The sequence below is a fragment of the Otolemur garnettii genome, unplaced genomic scaffold, assembly GCF_000181295.1.
Source record: "Otolemur garnettii isolate 467f Iridium unplaced genomic scaffold, OtoGar3 scaffold00011, whole genome shotgun sequence".
Taxonomy (NCBI): domain Eukaryota; kingdom Metazoa; phylum Chordata; class Mammalia; order Primates; family Galagidae; genus Otolemur; species Otolemur garnettii.
In genome coordinates, this window is record NW_003852406.1 from 5,528,534 (window position 1) to 5,537,094 (window position 8,561).

The window sequence follows — 8,561 nt, forward strand, 5'->3', positions numbered from 1 at the left end:
CTTAAGCCCAAGAATGTGAGGTTGCTGTGAGCTATGATGTCACAGCACTCTACCGAGGGCAACAAAATGAGACTCTGTCTCAATAAATAAATTACTTAATTAATAAAATAAAATAAAATTGAGGAATTAATGGGCTTTAAACCAGACTGCCAAAGGGGTTCAATGCCAGAAAAGATTAAAACCCTGTTCTAATATCTATTCAGACCTGATCTTATTACTTCTGTAATTTTAAATCCTTGGGTGGCTGGCCAGAATACAGTCCCAAGTTCTAACAGTGCTAACTAGGTTCCCCCAGTCCTCAGTGAGCTAATCATTCCTCCCTTCTCCCATCCTACATTCTGACCACCCCAAACCATGCTGCTCCTTGGCACACAGCCCTTTTCTTCCTCAGAAGCATTTGTTTCTCATGTTCTCTTTTCCTGCAATGGCTTACTCAACCATGGAAAACTACTGCTCAATTCTTCAAGACTTATCCTCTTCTAACCCTGCCTTCTCTGGGGCTAAATTAGCTGTTTCTTCACCTTTCCCCCTCCAGCACATTACACACCAGACAGCAGCCTGGGGGAAGCCCCCTGCCTCCTTGGGAGACACTATCTTACGTACTTGGAATCCTTCGGGCACGTCAACAGATGCTGCCTAAGTGGCTAGTTGAATTGAACGAAATTAATACCTTTTAAAATTGTCTGAGAATATGATTCATTTCTTTAATTCATAAGAATATGATGAAATATGCCTCAGAACTTTTCCCTAATCTTCTTTAAACCTTTAGGTTAAAAATACGAGATGACACTTGCTTACAAATAAACATTTGTAAATCATGAACTAGAAAATATTTGTAGGATCGACAAAATCCTTCTGGCAAAGGATTCAGAACCATCATTTAAAAAAAATTCCTAAAAATCATTAAGAAAAATACAACCATTAAGAAATCATTAAGAAAAATACAAAAATCATTAAGAAAAATACAACCAGGCGGCACCTGTGGCTCAGTGGGTAGGGTGCCGGCCCCATATACGAAAGGTGGCGGGTTCAAACTTGGCCCCAGCCAAACTGCAACAAAAAAAAAAAAAGAAAAAAAAGAAAAATACAACCAGTCCAATAAAAAATTGAGCAAAAGAACAGAAATTTGGAAAAAGAAGATATAGAAATGGACAACAAATGTGAGATAAGGCTAAAGAGGGCTTTATGATTCATCAGGGAAATGCAAATTAAAATCACAATAACAAGGCGGTGCCTGTGGCTCAAAGAAGTAGGGCACCCACCCCATATACCAGAGGTGGCGGGTTCAAACCCAGCCTTGGCCAAACACTGCAAAAAAAAAAAAAAAAAAAAAAAAGTAAATAAATAAAAATAAAATCACAATAACAATAACAAATTAAGGGCGGTGCCTGAGGCTCAGTGGGTAGGGTGCCAGCTCCATATACGGAGGCTGATGGGTTTGAACCCAGCCCCACCTAAACTGCAACAAGAACAAAAGAAAAACAGCTGAGCAGTGTGGAGGGCACCTGTAGTCCCAGCTACTCAGGAGGCTGAAGCAAGAGAATTGCCTAAGCCCAGGAGCTGGAGGTTGCTGTGAGCTTTGATGCTACGGCACTCTACTGAGGGCAATAAAGTGAGACTCTGTCTCTTAAGAAAAAAATAAAAATAAAAAATAAATAACAAATTACGTCCACCCCAGAAAGGCTAAAATTTAAGACAATATCAAGTGTCTAGGGATGTACGGCATTGCTGGTGAGTGTACAAAATGATATAATCTCTTTAGAAAACCACTTGTTACTTTCTACTAGAGTTAACATGCACCGGCTTTATGACCTAATGTATGCCATTCTCTTACCCAAGAGAAATGAGTACACATTTCTCTCATTTGCACAATATTATATTCATAAGAGTTTTTTCATAATATTCTAAAGATGAAACCACTCAAATGCTCCACTAGTATTTGCATTTACATAAAAAGCTGGGCTAGGTGCCATGGCTCACACCTGTAATCCTAGCACTCTGGGAGACCAAGGCGGGTGGATTGCCCTGAGCTCACAGGTTTGAGACCAGCCTGAGCAAAAGCTAGACCTCATTTCTAAAAATAGCTGGGCAAGAGCTACTCAGGAGGCTGAGGGCAAGAGAACTGCTTGCGCCCAAGAGTTTGAGGTTGCTGTGAGCTATGATTCCGCAGCTCTCTCTCAAGGGTGACAAAGTAAAACTCTGTCTCAAGAAAAAAAAAAAAAATGAAGAAAAAAAAGGTCCAGCAACAAGGTGGAGAATTCTCAGATAATGCAAGAAGTCAAAGAAACCAGACACAAACAAGGTCTCCTATAGGATTCCATTTATAAAAGTTTAAGAATTAACAGGCAGCACCTGTGCTCAGTGGGTAGGGTGCTGGCCCCATATACCAAGGGTGACAGGTTCAAATCCAGCCCTAGACAAACTGCAATGACAAAAAAAAAAATAGCTGAGCATTGTGGCAGGCGCCTGTAGTCCCAGCTACTCAGGAGGCTGAGGCAAAAGAATCACCTAAGCCCAGGAGTTGGAGGTTGCTGTGAGCTGTGACGTCATAGCACTCTACCCAGGGTGACAAAGGGAGACTGTCTCTTAAAAGAAAAAAAAAAGTTTAAGAATAAGTACAACTAAAAGATGTTTATAGAAGTCAGAATTGCGATTAACATTTCAGGGAATAGACTGAATAGTACACAAGAAAACCACCTAGGGTACAGAAAACTTTCTATACGTGTATCCAGATGTGTACATAAGTAAAAATTCAGATTCAAAAACTTAATATTTTTATATTAAAAATTTAATAAAGTGTTATTCACCTTACTGTTTGTATAACTCACTAAACAAACTTGGTCAAATCTACAGAAGTAGTAGTGACTTTGAATGTCTCCAGCCTCTAGAAGTCTAATGCGCTGTCTATCGCACAATGGAGCCCAAAGTGGTAGTGATTTTGGAAGCTCAGGCCATGGTAAAACTTTGGAAAACATTTTTAATATAGTCCAAAGAAAACTATCAGTTGACCCAGTGGAAAGAATTAGAAAGTTATTCTTGGGTGAGTATAAAGAAGAACGAAAATAGAACATATTTTGAAAGTAGAAGCACTACATATATGCACTGTGTTAACATAAGTCTACCCCAGCCTTGGGCCAGTAAGGACCTGGGTTAAGCCATAGATAGTTCAGAGATCACTGAGCACTGTGAGTATGCTAGCCTCCTAACATCAGTACATGCTTTGTTCCTTACTGGCTACTACCTGTCCTCTTTGTGTCTTCACACTGGTAACACTTAGGACCAAAGAACATTTTATTTCTGTTGTAGTCAGGAAGAAGACGGAAAAATGACTTTGAGGGAGATCATTTGGCTAGGGAGAAAGGGATTCACCGGGAGTGATCTCTGAGGTCCAGCACTCCCACAACCTTGTTGAGTGAATATGGTCATCTTTGAAGGGTCCTCTGCCTACTTTAACCCCCAAATCCCTTTAGCCCTATCTTATCCCTGCCACTGCCTTTTAAGGTTTTCATTGTTGCTCTAATACAGCCTCCCAAATGGTTGTGTTGCCTCAGAAGGCCACTACTCCCTCAAATTTCATTCCCTAACAACCTTTGTTGTGGAATAAAACCCAAACTCTATTATGGAAAAAAGGTCTTTTATGATCTGTCCACACATATCACCCTCTCCAGCCTTATCTCCCCAGCAGGCATCTTGTGCAAGTCCTTAACATGTGATATCAAGTGGTAATGTGTCCAGGTCAGCCTGCAGGGACTCATTGTTCCCCAGAATTCTGGGGGCATCCTTCTGTCATCCCTTATTATAGCATTTGGATTGTGTACTTGTCAGAATCTGAAAGATACCAGTGGTCTTCTGCCTGCTTGCCTTTGTTTGTTAAAACCGTCAACTGTAGAGTGAGATTTCCAAAAGTGAAGGAGATTAAAGACTAGACACGGAGGAACATCCCAAAAGATAGCTTCCTCTTCCTTAATGCTCAGAGTATGAATGGGAATGGCATTAACTACTTTATTCGAATCTAAAATTTAGATTATTAACATGGAATTAATGGACAGATTGACCATCAATGGAGGAAGAAGGTACATACTTATTTTCTTTCTCATCCCCTCCCCCATTCATTTATTTATTCATTTACTTTAAGACAAGGTCTCACTCTATCACTTGTTGAATGCTATTGAATGCAATGGCATCATCATAGCTCACTGCAACCTCAGATTCCTGGGCTCAAGTGATCCTCCTGCCTCAGCCTCCTAAGTAGCTGGGACTACCAGCATGCACTACTATATCCAGCTAATTTTTTTTTTTTTTTTTTTTGGTGGAGATGGGGTCCTGCTATATTACCCAGCCTACTCTCAACTCCTGGGCAAGCCTCCAAAAGTGCTATGCTTACAGACATGAGCCACGACCTGCCTCAGCCTCAGCCTCCTGCCTCAGCCTCCAAAAGTGCTGGGCTTACAGACATGAGCCACGACCAGGCTTTTTCTTTTTTCTACTACTTTTATAGGGACAACTATGTGATTCTCTTAGTGAAAACCTGAATGTCCTCTTGGTGTGAACTTGAAGCCAAATTGAAATTTACTTAGAACCAAATTAAGTTATACCTCCTTCAGAAGGAATAGAGAAGTATGAATAATAAGTATTACTGTGACGGTGTAAAATGCCCAAACCCAGGTATCACCTACTCACCTCTAGGTTTGTAATCCTGTAATATACGACCCATGGTGCAGGTTTCAAAGCTTGTATCTAAGTGTTGGCTTCAAAGAGTTTCTGCCCCTCTTCTTGCCTATAAAAAAACATTCTAAGCTTATGTACTTTGAGGGAAAGAAAATCCATACCTTTCAGATTCTCAACAAGACCCAAGACTCCTTCAAGAAAACAAAATAAAGCCTTATCGTGACTAGTTTTTTTCTTTCTTTCTTTTTTTTTTTGAGACAGAGTCTCACTTTGTCACCCTCGGTAGAGTGCTATGCCATCACAGCTCACAGCAACCTCCAACTCCTGGACTTAGGTGATTCTCTTGCCTCAGCCTCCCAAGTAGCTGGGACTATAGGTGCCCACCACAATGCCTGGATATTTTTTGTTGCAGTTTGGCCGGGGCCAGGTTTGAACCTGCCGCCCTTGGTATATGGGGCCAGCGCCCTACCCACTGAGCCACAGGCGCAGCCTATAGTTTTTTCTTTCAACTCCCACACTTCATTTGGACAGAAGAGGCAGACCATCACCACAGGCCCATGCACCAGGGATGTCAGGCTTCAGCACTGAGAGATGCGCCAGTACATCACTAATACAGGCAACTGGGATGGAAGAGGAGTGGGGAAGATTCCATACACAGGAAGGAGCCTAGAGGCCCTCATATGCTTAGGAGGCCAAGGCATCTACTGTACTGAGACAGTTCACTTATGCATGAAGAAAGAGGAGGACTAGACTTCTGTGTTGTAGATAGGAAGGAAGATGTTCCTTATACAGGTAGGGAAAAGGAAAGGAATTACATAGAAGGGCATTCCAGATTTCACCTTACAGATGGGCACGGTAGGGAAGAAGTAAAGTTTATTTTAAATATTGGCAGGGGTCTCTCCTGTATACTGCAGTCCCATAATGGCAAAGTCCCCACCCAGGAAGAGGGAAGCCCTCTATGCCCCCAGAGGCTTGGACCTGCGAGGTCTGGGTCAGCTGCCTCCACCAGCTACCTGGTGTGGGAGGTCTTGGTGGCAGGAGGTGTTGAGGGGTTTAGAGCAGTCTCCCTGGAAGCCACCAAAGACTGTGGCCCAGCACCCCCTCTACTCCCCACTCAGCGTAGCATGGCTTGCAAAAGCTAGAGGTGGGCCTAAAGGGGCAGCCACCTTAGGCAGGCCCAGGGGCAGGTGGTGGTGGTGCTCCAAGAGGAGGTCCAGGTGGAAGGTGAACGTTGACGATGGCTGCAGCAGGAGCAGCAGTTCTATGGACAGGGAGGGACAGCCACCCCAGGCCAGCAAGAAGAATCCTATGGGCAAGTACAGGAGGGACAGCAGGCCTGGATCTTCCTAGAAACTGGAAAATCACAACTCCACCCGCTTAGTGTTGAGGAAGACCAAGATAAAGGCATGGAAGAGGCTCCAGCCGCTCCTTAACACAGCCAGACAGCAGACCTGGCTGGAGAGACCTCTGAGGGAGCGTGTGCTGGAGCCTCCTGAACCAAGTTCCTGGCGCCCTGAAGGGCCAGATGATATTATCTACTGAGGCACTGATGACTATCAGATCTCTTTTTCTGTTCCTGTAGCTGCTTAGTCCCACTCTGGGTCTCTGCCATCCACATCCCCTGAGTCCAGAGGACATGGGCAAATGACAAGGAACTATGTACTACAGGGTTGAGGAAGTCCCGGAGCAGGACCACCACATGGTGACTAGGCTGTTTTTACACCTAGAAACAACTCCCCTTCATATTCACCTAGAACACAATTAAGGGAGTGATATCTAGCAAAGTTGAATGCTGCAGACCAGGATACTTATAATTCCTGAACACAATTAAAGATAATTATGTTATTAAGTTGCTGCTTTCCTTTATTAGACAGATTTTTTTTTTGAGACAGAGCCTCAAGCTGTCCCCCTGGGTAGAGTGGCATCACAGCTTACAGCAACCTCCAACTCCTGGGCTCAAGGGAGTCTCCTGCCTCAGCCTCCCAAGTAGCTGGGACCACAGGCGCCCGCCAAAACGCCCAGCTATTTTTTGGTTGCAGCCGTCATTATTGTTTTTGGCGGGCCAGGGCTGGATTCGAACCCTCCACCTTAGGTGTATGTGGCTGGCACCTTAGCCACTTGAGCCACAGGTGCCAAGCCAGACTTTTTTTTTTTTGAGAGAGAGAGAGAGTCCCACTCTGTTGCCCCAGACAAGGGTGAGGTGGAATCAGCCTAACTCACAGCAACCTCAAGCTCCTGGGCTCAAGTGATCCTGCTGCCTCCATCTCTCAAGTAGCTAGGACTACAGGCACCTGCCACTACCCAGCTAATTTTTCTATTTTCAGTAGAGACAGGTTTTTGTTCTTGATCAGGCTTGTCTGAAACTCCTGAGCTTAAGGGATCCTCCCGCCTTGGCCTCCCAGAGTGAGCCACAGCAACCAGTTACAGATCTTTTGTTTGTTTTTGAGACAGAGTCGCACTTGTCATGTCACCCACACACACACACACCCTCCACTGCACCCCTCCCCCCAGCATAGAGTGCCATGGTGTCACAAGTTCACTTGGGCTTAAGTGATTCTCTTGCCTTAGCCTCCCAAGTAGCTGGGACTATAGGCACCTGCCACACGCCTGGCTATTTTTAGAGATTAGGTCTTGCTCTGACTCAGGCTGGTCTAGAACTTGTGAGCTCAGGCAATGCACCCTCCTTGGCCTCTCAGAGTGCTAGGATTACAGGCATGAGCCACTTCACCTGGCCTAGATTTTTTTTTTTTAAACTCTCTTTTATGGAACAAATCTGTAGTTCAGTTTTTGGATTTATTTATTTATTTATTTTTGGTAGAGTGCTGTGGCAACCTCAAACTCTTGGGCTCAAATGATCCTCTTGCTCAGCTTCCCAAGTAGCTGGGCCTATGGCCACCACCAGAAAGCCTGGCTATTTTTAGAGACAGGGTCTGGCTCTCGCTCAGGCTAGTCTAGAACTCTTGAGCTTAATCCATCCCCCTCAGCCTTGCAGAGTGCTAGTATTACAGGTGTGAAGTAAATACCTCAACATTTTATTTAACAAAAGACTTTAGGCCAAGTGGTAAATTAGGTTAACACCAAGGCACTCTAGCTTAGGCAACAGAGACAATATCCTTTGCTCTTAGAATATCTAATCATCAAAATGTGAGTTCTCCCTAACTTATAAATTTAATATGATATCATTAACAAATACCAATAAGCTTTGTGTTTTCTGGAGCTGAAAAGGATGATACAAAAGTTCACATAGAGAAATGAACAGACAAGAAGAATAGCTAGAAAGTGTGAAAAGGAAAATTGGGAGGGAAGAAGAGGACTAGTCCTATCACGTGATTGAAACATACAACAAAGCCTCTATACTTAAAACAAGGTGCTACTAGCAGATGCGTGGAACCAGTGGAAAAAGTACATACCGAAACACATGATAGAATGATAGACGTGATTTCTCCAATCACTGGGGGGAGAAAGAGGAGGGGACTTTTTTTTTTTTTTGGAGACAGAGTTTCTCTCTGTTATCTAGGCTAAGGTACCCTGTCCTCAGCCTGGCTCACAGCAACTTTCAAATCCTGGGCTGAAGAGAACCTCTGCCTCAGCCTCCTGAGTAGATGGGACTATAGGTTGGTATCACCAGGCCCCACTACTTTTTCTATTTTTGGTAGAAACAAGGTCTTGCTTTCTTCAGGCTGGTCTCAAACTCCTGACCTCAAGGGATTCTCCTGCCGCCACCTCCTAGAGTGCTAGGACTATAGGTGTGAGCCACCTCACATGCCAAAACGAACTTTTAAGATCTCAATACAATTAAATAGCAAGAGAATCACTTAAGGCCAAGAGTTTGAGGTTGCTGTGAGCTCTGACACCACAGCACTCTATTGAGGGCGACATAGTGAGACTGTCTC

At 43.9% G+C, this 8,561-nt stretch overlaps 1 protein-coding gene across 3 annotated transcripts in view; it reads right to left on the bottom strand.

The window, feature by feature from the left end:
• Positions 1-8,561, bottom strand: part of FAM214A (family with sequence similarity 214 member A) — a 130,022-nt gene that overhangs the window by 114,577 nt on the left and 6,884 nt on the right. The window contains exon 2 of one of the 3 annotated variants that reach the window (XM_023509967.1): positions 4,681-4,777. The exons of 1 other annotated variant lie outside the window; for it this stretch is intronic. The gene's annotated coding sequence lies outside the window, so the exon portion shown is untranslated. Of the gene's footprint in view, positions 1-4,680; positions 4,876-8,561 lie in introns of those variants that run through there. One more of the 3 variants, XM_023509968.1, reaches the window with a different exon arrangement.